This window comes from Scaptodrosophila lebanonensis, unplaced genomic scaffold (genome assembly GCF_003285725.1).
Source record: "Scaptodrosophila lebanonensis strain 11010-0011.00,11010-0021.00 unplaced genomic scaffold, SlebRS2 tig00000053-arrow-pilon, whole genome shotgun sequence".
Lineage (NCBI taxonomy): Eukaryota > Metazoa > Arthropoda > Insecta > Diptera > Drosophilidae > Scaptodrosophila > Scaptodrosophila lebanonensis.
In genome coordinates, this window is record NW_022060548.1 from 5,045,171 (window position 1) to 5,059,313 (window position 14,143).

At 40.1% G+C, this 14,143-nt stretch overlaps 1 protein-coding gene across 1 annotated transcript in view; it reads left to right on the forward strand.

Annotated features, from left to right (window-relative positions):
• The window catches only part of LOC115623848 (zinc finger protein rotund-like), a 29,186-nt gene that overhangs the window by 9,321 nt on the left and 5,722 nt on the right, over positions 1 to 14,143 (forward strand). The window lies entirely within an intron of this gene.

Consider the following 14,143-nt stretch of genomic DNA (forward strand, 5'->3'; position numbering starts at 1 on the left):
ATGGCTTCTAATGGTGCGCTTCTCCATGTCGGTGTCAAGCATCGGGAGACCCAAACGGGGCCATTCTGCATGAGGGTACTTGAGCCAATCAGGGCCATGCCACCATAAGGTATTTGACCACAAGTCCTGCGGAGACGTACCGCGGCTTGCCAAATCCGCCGGATTGTGCTCGGATCGCACGTGTGACCACTTCTCTGCGGCGGAAGCAATCCTTGCAATTCGATTGGCGACGAAGGTCGTCCAAGTGCAAGCTGGCTTGCTGAGCCAGGCCAGCACAATCGTCGAATCCGTCCAAAAGAAAGTGTCGTAGCTGCTAAGGGGGAGATTCGGCAGGACGGCAGCAGCCATATCAGCCAAAAGGACAGCACCGCACAGTTCCAGCCGTGGCAAGGACACGGTCTTAACCGGAGCCACTCTCGTCTTGGCTGTGAGGAGATGCACTCGCACATCGTTGCCGAATTGAACCCGGACGTAAAGCGCGGCTCCATACGCGCGTTGGGAGGCGTCACAGAAACCATGGAACTGGAAGGATACTTGGGGTTCATAATTAAGCCATCTCGGTACGCGGATGTGGTTAATTTGGGGGTACTCCTGCAGGAGCTCGTTCCATTGACGATGCAACTGAGGAGGCAACGGGTCATCCCACCCGATCTCGCTCAGCCAAAGCTCTTGCATGAACATCTTCGAGCGCAGGATAAAGGGAGCCAGCCAGCCCGCTGGATCGAATAGCTTAGCGACATGAGAAAGGACCTCGCGCTTTGTATAGGAGGATTGTAGTTCAACCTTGGGAACTACAAAGAAGAATTCATCTGTTGTGGCTTTCCAACGGACTCCTAAGGTTTTTGCTGTGCTGGCATCTTCGAGATCCAGAAAATCAACGCACAGCATGTGCTCACGAGGCACATCTCGTAGCAACTCCCGATTGTTGGACGTCCACTTTCTTAAAGGAAAGCCAGCGGTGCCCAGAGCTTCCCGCAGCTCATTAATGGTCGCCACCGCGCTGCGGATTGTATGTGCCCCCGCTAGTACGTCATCCACGTACATAAAGTTGGAGATCACTTGGCTCGCTAGCGGATATTGTGTGTGGATGTCTTTGGCAAGTTGCTGTAAGACTCGAATGGCCAAAAAAGGGGCGCAATTTATACCAAAGGTGACTGTGCTCAATTCGTAGTCACAAAGATCACCATCTTGGTTGCGGAAAAGAATCCTTTGAAACGGCGTGTGTTTGGGATCTACAAGAATCTGGCGATACATCTTCGTGATGTCGGAGCTAAACACATACTTGAAAAAACGCCATTTCAAAATTTGCATGGTGAGATCGGATTGTAAAACCGGACCTGAATGGAGGACATCATTTAGGCTCTTGCCGTTAGAAGAAGGGTTTGAGCCGTTGAAAACTACCCGAACCTTGGTAGTAGTACTGTCAGGCTTGAGCACGGCATGGTGAGGCAGATAGAAATTGGCGGATGCGGTATCGGGAGCGACTTGTCGCATATGACCCAGATCAAGGTATTCTTGTACCACTGAGTCATACTGCTCTTTCTGAGAGACGTTCTTCTTCAACCGAAACTCGTTTTTCAGGAATTGAGCCAGAGCAATGGATCGGGAGTGCCCCAGATCAATGTGATCAGGATCCTTGAATGGTAAGGTGACCACATACCTGCCGCTCTCTTCTCTTCGTGTAGTACGGACAAAATTTTGTTCGCATACGGCATCAGATTCCTTCATCACTCTGCCTGGAAGATCCTCCACCTCCCAAAATTTGGTGAGAAGATTTTCTAACATGCCGTCATGGCTCACCGCCACGTGAGTGGAAAACGAAGCGAGAGACTGCACGGGGCTCTGGGTCACTGGACCACTTAGGATCCAGCCGAAAATCGATTCTTGCCCAAGGAGAGTGCCACAAATATTCTTCTGGAAGCCGCCTAAAAGAATCGATGGGAGGATATCAGCGCCAATCAGCACGTCAATCTGCGAGCTTCTGTGGAACATGGGGTCAGCCAGCTGAACATTTGGCAGGTCCCTCAAGCGATCTTGAGGAATGGTGTACGAGGGAAGATTTCCTGCCAATTGAGGAATTACGAAGGCTGAGGTCTCGACGTGCAACCTTGGTTTAGTTGGCGATGCGAGCGTAAAATGGCAGAGCTTGTGCGCTTGGGCGGATACAGCTTGGTTAAGGCCCGAAACTTGGGCTTGCACCGATTGGAATGGAAGCTGTAGACGATTAAAAAGTCGCTCGGAAATAAATGTGGCCTCTGATCCGGAATCGATCAGGGCTCGCGCTGTATAATTTGTACCCAAATGACCAATGTCAACTAAGGCGGTGCCCAGCAGGACATTTTGGGAACTGGCAACAAAATAAGTATGAACCCTTGCTTCGCTATCGGATGTGGACTGTATTTGTGGCGTGGAGGACTGAGCAGCCGGAGGAACACTGGATGCCACAACAGACGAAGGGGAGGCACGATGAAGTAGAGTGTGATGCCGTCCCTTACACGTAAAACAGGTGTGCGCACTACTACACTCTCGTAGTTGATGTCCTCTCGCAAAACAATTTAGACACAGTTTGTTCTGCTTGATGCAGGCAATCCGGTCTGTGATGGACATTGCCAGAAAACGAGGGCACATTCGGATGGCATGGTTCTCCTTGGAACATATGTTGCATGCCTGTGGCTTGGCCTTGGTGGATGGAGGTGGTTTCACGCTAATCTTTGCCTCGAATGAATTGAGTTTCTTAGGCGGCCCGTCCCTTCTCTGAGGCTTGGAATGGCTTTGGTCCTGAAAACTAGACGCCGACCTCTCGTCGTCCATTGCCTCAAGGGTACGGTAGCGTTCAACCAAAAACGTGTTGAGATCCGCCCATTTTGGAATTTCCGTTTTACTTTTTAAGGATTGCTCCCACAGGCCTCGTGTGACCTTGGGAAGCTTGCGCTCGCAGAAAAAACACAAAATAGGGTCCCAGTTTTCGGTTTTTACCTTGGAATGTTCCAGAGCAGTAAGACACCCTTGAATGGTGCTTTGAAGGGCTTTGACAGCTGCTCCAGACTCTTGGCCGATTGTGGAAAGGCCGAACAAAAGGTTGAGCTGGCTATTAACCAACAATCTTTTATTCTCAAAATGCTCTTTTAAATTCTCCCAAGCGGACTCAAAGCCGTCATGTGTGAGCGGGGACTTAGCAACAATGGATTTTGCTTCTCCAGCAGTTTTGGCATTGAGATGGAAGAGTTTCTCAATGGGAGTGAGCCTCGGATTACTAATAAAAACCGCAGTGAACAAATCACGGAAAGTAGGCCACCGTAAAGGATCGCCACTGAAAACTTCAATGTCGACCGGAGGGAGTGAGCAGCCTCTGTTGCTGGTCGCAAGATGAGGTGACAGCAAGGGCTGGCTAGGTGGCTTACTGGCGGCAGAAAGGCTGTCAATGCTCTCGCTGAGCTTGGCGGTACACCTTTCATATATCAGATAGCAGTGCTCGTACTTCTTCAGGACTACTGCAAGATCATGCCTGCTCTCTTCAGTGGCCAACGCACTTAGTGATCTTGTGCATTGATCACACTCCTGTTCTACTTGTGCCCATAACGACTTGACTTGGTCTCGGCGAGTATTGAGGATATACAGGGATGACTCGCATATTGAGGCGGCGGACATCGTAGCCTCGAAAGCGCTTAATCTGTCGCTCACGAGGAGGAAGGTGTTGAGCGACATTTGGCTGGTCGATCTAGACTCCTGAGACACGGACCTTGTCCTTTTTTTCTCAGTAGGAGCAGTCTTGGCTTCGGAAACAGAAGCCTTGGAATTCGCGCTTGATGCGAGCGGCTGAGTGGGACTGGCCCTTGATGTTGAGGCGGATGGAACGCTTAAAGTAGCTAGCGCTGGCGTGGAAGGTGTATCGGCTATGTTCTTTTGCTCTGAAGCCTTAGCCTGATCCCCTGCTGGCATAGTAAACGTTGAAAAACGGACTTGGACTGACTATGTTGGGCGGCGCTACGAACGGAAAGCCTCGGATTGCTTTCGTAAATTTTTTTTAAAAAATAAAAAAAAAATATTTATACGGCTCCAATATTTCGGATTGCGAAAGGACAAAAAAAATATGTAAATATTTTGCGCGGGCAAAAAAAACGAGGAAAATATATTTCAATCAACGCCGCGGTTGGTATTGGACCCAAAATAAACGCTTGTACAAATTATGGATAATTTGCACACGACCAATTAATTTGGAGGAAAAATTAAATTTAATAAAATATAAATTTTGCCCAAGTGCCGAAGAAATCCAACGATGATGTCCAAATATATGTATATGTGGGCCACAGAACGCAATTAGATGAGGAATTCACAAAAACGAAAAAATATTTTTTTCAAAAAAATTGCAAGGGCAGGAGCATACATAAAAATCGCAACACCCGGTCCGTATAGGGTATGCGCATGCATAAACGCTGCGGAGAGGAACAGCTGGCGGTCAGTCTACACGCTTATTGTTTCAGCTGCGCTCAAACTGACGCTGCCAATGCACTGCTGCAGCGAGACGTTTTTGTGTGGGTATGTGTGTGGGTGTGAGCGCCAGAGAGCGCTAATAACGGCCGAAGAGCGAAGGCGTGGTGAAAATATTGATGAGCCGAGGAGCCGGCTTATCTTAAGCGCTGGAAAGTTTAGCAAACAAGACAAACGACAAAAGCCCAAAAAATATGTATGTACATATATGTATGTATGTATGTTGCTGATGTGAATAATAATGTTGCTAAAGATTTGGGAAAAAACTTATATGCAATATAATAATGCGGAGGTAAATAAATAAGTTGGTTTATTTGGCGGAAATTGTACAAGTGCAGTGCGCGGGTTGGATAAATGAAAGAGAGAAATATAAATAATAATGGGCGCTCCGTGTGTAGTGTCTTAACTTAAGCGTGTATAGGCCAATTATGTGTGGAATTGAATATTAATAAATGCCTATGTGAATTGTGCACTTATTAACACTCATATGTTGGCACAGTTGGGTTTGAGGCACAACACAATATGTTCGCTTATACACGTTTGACACTTAAGACCTTTGGACCTTACAACACGGCCGAGTTTGAATTGGAAATTCGAAGTTCGCAGGAGTCTCTCTCTCAAAGGCGGGAAAAACAGTATGGCGACTTATATATCTATATGTACATATGTATACTTGATGTAAGATATGTACATAAGCTACATATAAGCCGCTACAATTTTTCCTTTCTTTTGATTGCACTGGCACTTGCACTTGTAAATTGCTTTTTTTTCGGAACGCACTTGGACAGTGCGGTTTAGCAATAGTAAATGGATAATTTACAGATGGTACTTAACACTTGAATCCACCGATGCTAGCTGGGAGGACTTCAAAGCAGCACAAGACGAGGATGAAGGTTGGAGGTGCAGCAGACAATATCCGGCTCGAAGGACCATTGAAAATGTAGTGGGGTGGACGCTGTGTAGTACCAAATGCAGAGGACGAGTTGATGTGGTGATGGTGTCGTTTATTGTTTCAATTAAAACTTCACAGATTAACTTAAATCGATTTGGGGGCGCGCATGCGCTGACTTCACACTTGCGATACAATGCGAATACTAAAAACTAAGCCTAATCTAAACTTATTCTAAGCCTCTGCTAGGCGGTCGCCGGTGTGGTGAATTCAAAGTCGGCAGCCGACGACCGACGGACAGTACGCACTCCTCTTACGCGAACACTCTATAATATAATCTACAATAATCTTAGATTAGACACATTCGTGTGCCACACTTGTTCTTAATCATCAACATAGTATAATTACTGGCCGCTGTGCTGCCTTTAAATGAACTTTGGACCACAAACCGAAACTAGAGGCACACGATATGGCAACAAAAGCATGCAAAATGGAAAACGAAACCATGACACGTTTCAAAAACAAAGCTTTGCAATTAATACTTCAAGTTCTATTTCAAAAGAAGAAAAAACGTGGACGTGACGCGAGGCCAACAACCGAAATAGCAACCAAAAAAAAAAAAAGAAGTGAAAAAACAAGAAAAGTGAAAATTGAAAGGCGATGCGAAGCGAAACGTGGCGAACTCCCAGCATTGACTAATGGGGCCAGTCAGGGCACGTTGCTAGATTGGAACAACTCGAGCACTAAAGCCGCGTACGGGCGAGTGTTAGTGGCGAAGTTAGACGCGAAAACCGCGAGAACCGCAGCCAACTTCAATTTTTAAAGTAATTGCAATAAAGTTGAACAAATTTGCAGCTGACCAGGAGAGATATGCACAACAAATTCTAGCCCCAGACCACAAGAACCGCGCAAGGAACGACCCAAAGGCTGCCGCAGGATGAGCGTCGAGGAGTGTGGACTGAGTCGCGACAAAAAAGTGCGGATGATGGTCAAACATTTGAACATGGAGTAACAAAAAATGTTTTCTATCTGACTAAATGCGAAAAAAATCAATAGAAGCAGACAGCGACAAGCAACAATATGAAAAAAAAAAAACAAAAAAAGAAGTAACACGAAGTAGGAAGTTAAATAAAAACGAAATGCAGAAAGGAAAAAAATGCAAAAAAGGCGCCGCACGCTCTGAAGTTGGTTGGAGTTTCAAAAGTCATGGCGGTGGGGGGGCAAGGTGCACCAAAGGTTGCTACATTGTGCAAAACGCGTTTTGTGGCTGGTTGGGCCAGTGGGGTGTGAGAAGGGGCGGGGGTGGGGGCAGGGCGCGAGCGGACGGATGGATAGATGTTGTAGTACATGGACGATGGCCAGGACCTGCACTGAAGGTTGGTTGGGCCATTGGAAACCATTTTTTCTTCGTTTTTGCCTAATTTTTTGCACTTTTTGCCATTGGTCGTTGTTGGTTGCAAGCTCGAGAATGGGCTGTCCAGGGGGGTGGTGTGGGGCTGTAGTGTTTGGTGGCTGGCATAGAAACGCAAATAGCCACCCACGCGCCTTAACGACGATGATGACGATGATGATGATGATGACGACGATGGCGTTGGCGTTGGTGATGAGGATGATGGTGCAGCTAACGACGCTGCTGCCGTCGCTGCCTCAGCGAAGGGGTTAAAAAAATTTTGTTTTGATTTTTTTCTCCACTAGCAGCAGCGGCAACAAAAAAATTTTTTCCACAGCGAAATGTTTTGGACGTGCCAACGAACCAAGAGTATGAGAGAGAGTCGGATAAAGCGAGATAGAGCGAGAGCACGGTTATACAATTTTTTTCAAATTTCTTTTCGTCCATTTGTGCTGCGTGCACCAGGAACCGAACAACTGCCGGAAATTGGTGTGGGCAGTGCGACGCCTAGACCGCATACAGCGCCACACAGGCTGGCCTGATTAATTCCAACTTTTGAATCAACATTTCAAAAATGTGTACAAATAAGTAATATTTGAATTAAACCGTCGGCTTCCCAATATATTTTTATGAAAGGATCTTTAGAATAACTTTTATTGCAACTCCACTACAAGTTCGGTTTCATAAATAATAAATATTCAAATGTTGCCATAGTTATGAATATTATTACAACGTCAACAAATAATATGGGATGTCAATTAAGGAGTAAAAAAATAAACTTAAAAATAACTTTGAATGTCGAAAAAAGAATCGTATTTATTTGCTATACGGCAAACACGAAGTGGGCAGAGATGATAATGTCTTTTTCGTGTGTTCTCCTTATGAAACACAATAAGTTCTCAAATCTAATATAGTCTTCAATTTTCGGCTTAGAAATAAATTGCTTATACCTTTAGATGGGGTATTGGGCTGATAGATCATTTCTCCTGAGTCTTGAATTAGTTGCTTGTTCGGATAAACATTTCTGTCACATGAATTCCCCTCGCCCACCAACCTAATAAATAATAATAATAATAATTAATTAATATAATTTCTAAATTGTTCTCACCCGTTATAATATTTATAAAGCATACTATAAAAAAAATTAATTTAATTATACTGATGAATTTATACTCTTTCATGATTATTAACTAACTTCCTTATAAGCATACAATTTCAAAATAAATTAAATTATGATCAAACCTCATCCTCAATAACTATTGTCCAAGTCCAGACATTTTTTAAAGCAAAAATAACAGGTATGTTACAGTCCGAAGGAAGTGCGATTAGTAGATTTTTAAAAGTTAAAATACCTTTTCTGACATAAAATGGTTTTTATGACTATTACAAGGGTATGCAAATAAAAAAAAATGTTCAAAAATACGTCGAAACTTTGTTTTAATTTAATATATATTTGTCTACAAATAACAGGGCTTTTCTCTACCAATCTGTTCTATTTGATTTTGGATATTTATGCATCGAAAGAGTAGTTTCTGAAAGAGTATTTTTTACCTCTTTCAATTTATAGCTTTTGTTTGTTGTTTCCAGTTAATTTATATTTAACTTTCTTTTCAATTTTACTTCAACACCTCACAGGAAATCGCTTTTAAGGCCACAAAAATATACAATACAGAAAAATAAGCTGTGTAGAGTGGAGCTTCGCCAGGTGGATTTATTATGCATTTGTTTAAAAATTGCTATATATTTAAATCGGAATTTGTTTACTGATTTCTTTTTCTAGCCATAAAGCTTTGAAAGAAACTCTTAAAAAATAATTTCAAGTATTTTCGCACTTTTATGTTAATGTTAATTTTTTTAATTTATAGATTAATTATTTATTTTTAAAACCTTTTTTAATTTATAGATTAATTATTTATTTTTAAAACCATATATATATTAACATTTTAAGGGTTATTTTTGTATTTTTCTAATACATCATGCAGCTTAGCAGACTTAGACAAAATGTAAGCCTCTTTGGAACAATTTGTAATTCGTTTTATGCAGCGCCGACTGTAGTTGTTGCAGTCATTATAGTTGTTGTTGTTGCTGTTGGGTTGTTGGTTAGAGAGAACTTCCGTACGTGAATGCTGGAGCTGGTCATCTTCATCAGGAGCTGCCAACGCAGCAGCGGCTTCATAGTTGTATGTTTGTCTGTCCGTTCATCCTCTTGTCTGTCTGTCTGTCTCTCTATGCATGTGTAGTTTCATTTTGGTGTGCGGACATGCCTTCTACTTTTGTTGCTTGTCCACCTACTACTAACTAGTGCGTTGCACACACGCACACGCCTACACACACACACACACACACACATACTCACACACTCACATGGTTGGTGTGTTCATTGCCACCAGATGCAAAAAATAAAAAGAAATGGTCTCAACTAACGCTCAGCGGTCTTCACACCCACCAACTCACACGCATACAGGCCCACACACACACACCTACACATATGTGCGCCTGTGTGCGTGCTCCGTTTTTTCTTTGCACGCACGCTTGGCAACTCCCCTTGCGCTATGCAACACTTTTTTTTCGCAGCTTCCAATGCTGCACTACGCTTGCACCAAAAGCCGTCGCACTTTTGCCAACGCCGTCGCTTTGACACCTCGCTTGGCTGTTGTTGCTGTTGTTGGTGTTGTTGCTGTTGTAGTTGAAGCGCGGTTTTCTATTTCAATTGGCAGCTACACACACACCCACACACACAAACACGCATATAGTTGTATTTAGGTTTTTCTTTTCGCGGTTTCCAGCTTGACATGCAATATTCGTTCTGTAATTTTTTTGCGAACATTTTTTCAATAATTGTTTGAACTTTTTAAAAATTAATCAATGTTATATTTTTGGCGCTGCGTAATGAAATATGTAGGAGTATGTACATACATAAATATATGTTGCATGCATTTTTTCCATTAGTGCTTTTTTACTTGAATCCAATTTTATTTAAGAATAATTGGTTCTTAAATTGTTTTTACATAACGCTAAACTGACTGCATATCCACAAAAAATTGAAGCATATTTGATTACACAAAGCAGCCACTATGAAAATGGGCTTTTTGAAACTTGAGTTGACACATTTGTTAATGATTGACACAAAACAAAAAAAACTAGCAAATATTTTGAAAATTATTTGGGAAGTTTAAAGTCATGAAGAGTTACCCAAGAGTTTTTTCTAAAGGATATAACAACTGCTTGATACTTGAATCAAGGAAATTGTGTAATGTGAAGAAGAAATCATTGAAATCCTGCAGCAGCTATTCTGAATGTACAAAAAGTATAATTTTAAGTGTAAAATATAATAAAAAAAGAATGTGTTCTACTTCATTAAAAAATGCATTCAAATTATTTTTATAACGAAGCTAAAGTTAAAATTGAACTCCAAACTGAGGTAAAATAAGATTATTGGACTAAATAATTAAAGAAACATTTCAAAACAAATTCAAATTAACTGTCAATTATAAATCTTTTAAAAAAAATTCCATTAAATGCTTTTAATATTTATTAATGTATAAAAAACTAAAAAATAATTCAATTCTTTCTCTTTTCTTTGATAGATTGTAGAAATTAAATAATGGTTAATTTAAATCATTTCGTGTGAAGTAAATTTGTAAATTAAGTTATTTAAGGCTTATTTGTTATTTATATTAATGACAAATATTGGGTGGACTATTATAAATGTTACTTTTAGCTTTATTTAACTAAAAGCTTGAAACGCTCTACCATTGTTTATTTGATGCCAACGAAAATCCTACATTTACTGTAGATTTGATCCGCTTTCTCACAATTCGTTTAGCTATCGATCGATATCAAGGAGATAACCAGCGAATTGTTGTATTGAAGAAGCCCGAAGGCTGGAATTTGAGTGCATTATAAAGAAATTAAAAATTGTTCAGTCACAAAGTTGCCAAACGGAATACTTTCCTTCCAAGTTATAAGTATATTCACTTGAAAATCTTTACAGAGCTAAAACATATTTTCGTTTCCATTGTATTAAGCACGAACAACGTCTTTATAGTCTATGCTATTTATAGGTTAAGCTCGCAAATATAGTTACTATATTTTGTCCTTTCCATCTATTTCACATATCACTTGCCAATCGACCGACAATGCCCTACAGCATGCCAAAGATATAAGCGATTATAATCTTTGGCCGCCAACACCGCGCAGTCATCAGCATGCCAGCGAACACCATCCGATGTCCCTGAAACAGGAGTATGAGGTATGTATGGCAAATATTCGTAGAATAAAGCGCCAAGTACAACAAATATATGCAACAAAAAATGTAAACACACACACACACACACATAGACAGACTCTAGAAAACAAAGCAGACAACAAAAACATTTCTAAACTCGCGTGTCGTCGCTCATTTTTTCTTTTCATTTGCTCTTTGTTTGGTTTTGCTTTGCTTTGCTTTTTGTTTTCTTATTGTTTTGTGTCTGGACGTGCCGCCAATATTTTTTGCACCGCTTTTTATGCATTCAAATATCTTTATTTCATTTTATTTCATTTTGTTGCTGCTCACATTTTACCGGTGATTTTTTCTAAACATTTCGATATGGCAAAAAATGGAAAGCATTTTATTTTATTCCGCAAAAAATACATAAGTGGGTGTTAGTAGGTGTGTGTGTGTGTGTGTGTGTGTGTGTGTGTGTGTGTGTGTGTGTGTGTATGGTCCTAGGTCATGTCTATTGGAGTGTTTTGTGGTAGCACTTCCTGGAATTCGTTCTGTTTTTGCGGCCGCAGACACAAAGTCTCGAGGTTTTAACCCATATTCCGTATTTAGATACAGCACGGATTTTTATATCCATTTTTTCAGCAACTAATAGTCTTTTCTTTTTTCTGCATTTTGTCACGCTTTTGATTTTGTTTTCCGTTTTCGCTCTATTGTTACAAATTTGGTTGTTCTCCTTCTAACTCGCGTATTGACAGCTGTTGAAAACATTCGCACATGTCAGTAGATATTTGCGTTTGCCATTTTTAGTTGGAATTTCAATTATGCAAATACCAATTGGCTTTCCCCTCCACATTGCTAGTTTGTTTGTGGGTCTGTTTTATATCGAATTATAAATAGACTTTTTTCAATTTCGTTGTCATGCAAAATCATTAGAAAAGTTCGCGTAATATTTTGACAACAGTTGTAATTGGCTTTATGCATTATTTGAGAGCTTTCGTGTTCGCTTGCTGCACAACAGGGCGTATGCATATTTCATGTTTATTTTTAGTTGATTAACCTAATCAAACGACAATTAATTATTTATGTTTGTCAAAAAAAGCCATTAGCACCAGGTAACTAAATAGCCACAGCATAATAGAAATGTGCTGCCACAATTATTTGCCAGTTGGCGTACTCCAAAATTTAGACAACTGGCTAACAAATTCATTGAAGGCCAATTGCAGCTGATTAGGTTGTCAAATTGACTACTGAAGCAAGAATATAACAGATTTGAACTTCAAAAGTAATTTAATTGGCAGGAATCACTGAAATTTGCAAATATGTCGTGTGGAAATAATATGTGAAAAGCAATTGTTGGAATTGAAAGGCAGTGGGTGATACTTAACTTGCCTTTTGACTGTGCATTAGAAATGCTTACAATGTTTCTGTTATTTTTCCTAATTAACAAAATTTGTTTGTATCTTCTACATCTACCCTTTTTTAAATCCTCATTACTTTTCCATTCAGACTGCCAAATATATATTTGTTTGTGTTTCTGTTAAACTTTCTTATTAGCTATAAGAAGTAGCAGCTCTTTAAGAACGCATCTAATTTCATAATGATTTTCAGACTAACAATATATATTTCTTTGTGTTTTTGTTAAACATTTTTATTAGCAGCTCTTTAAGAAAACTTTGTGTTCAACATTTTACAACATCTATGGAAAAATGCATGAGCAGAATAGAACTGAACAGGAAACGAATATCAGAAGCCTATAAAATATGCAGCTTTAAAACTAAACTCCAAATATGCTTCCAAAACTCATTCATTTATAATTAAAAATATATGTATGTTAAACTGTTAATGACACATACTATACATACCTGTTTTGTTTTCTTTCTGGCAGGCCAAAATGAATGATCATCACCACAACAATTTACAAAAAGGTAAGCCAAGCAAGTAAGCCACTAAAAATACTGATTGACCCACCGACCGACCGACTAACCAGCCTCCGGAACACCCACACCCAACACGACCTAAAAAATATATAAAGAACACATTGCCCTTACGCCCCGCATGAAAGAGTTGAATGACAAGCCTACACATCGCTTGTTAATTAATTACTCACTGAGACACAACAACAACAACAACAACAGCAAGCGGTGCAACAAAAACCTCTAAAACGATATCACGAATTTGCACAAACCGATCTCGACAAGATTTAAATCGCGCGCGCGAGAGCGCTGAGATAAGAATCTCAAGCAACAATAACAATAACAGCAACAACATGCTTACAAGCCCATGGCCTTATGTAGGCAGACCAAACGCGTGCGGGCCAAGTCGAAAGGGAGCTAAGAACAATGAATGGCCTACAGTCGAGCCTGTCGTGTTAGCCACTCCTTAAGAGCCTTAAGTGCGATTGCATTTAACTTTACACTTTACGAGTATTCACTATAATTTTCATTTCATTTATTCACAAAAATTGGTATCATAAATTTGTGTGTATCTATAATTAGTTAATAATAAAGAGTACAGGCTATAAACCCATATCAACTTAAATATATATAAAGTGTGTTTTCACAGCTTATAAGTGAATGGACAGTTTCTAATACGTAAAAAAAAGCGGGGAAAAATTAAATAAAAAATCCATTCACTATAGTTGCAACATTTTATAAATGGTTCCTTATTTTGATGCTTTTTTGCATCTCAAAGATGAGTTTGCTCCATCGCTCATAAATAATGAAATGTTCTTTAATTCTAAATGATTTTTATCAATAAAATAATGTTACAAGAAACTAAACGTTTAATTATATATTTGGAACTCAGTTAATTCTTAGCGCTTAACTTTTGAAAATAATCTTCTTATAGTAAGGGAGAGGAAGAGTTTTTCAATAAATTTTAGGAAAAGAGTTGAAATTTAATTTCCATTTGGAATCAAAAAGAAAGATTTTAGACTACAAGAAAATCATAAAAGAAACTGTTTTGCTTTATTTATGTTAAAAGTCAATATTTGAAAGTAGTGGTAGTTTTCAAGATTTATGATTAATTTAGAGTGCAAATGGATAACTGAAGTTGTAGTGTCTTAGCCTTTGGTATATTTCAACTAATGAAGTTTATAAATTTCCTCAAAACTGCAATCTCTAGGCATACCAGCTATTGTCCAAGAACTAATATTGGGCAAATTATT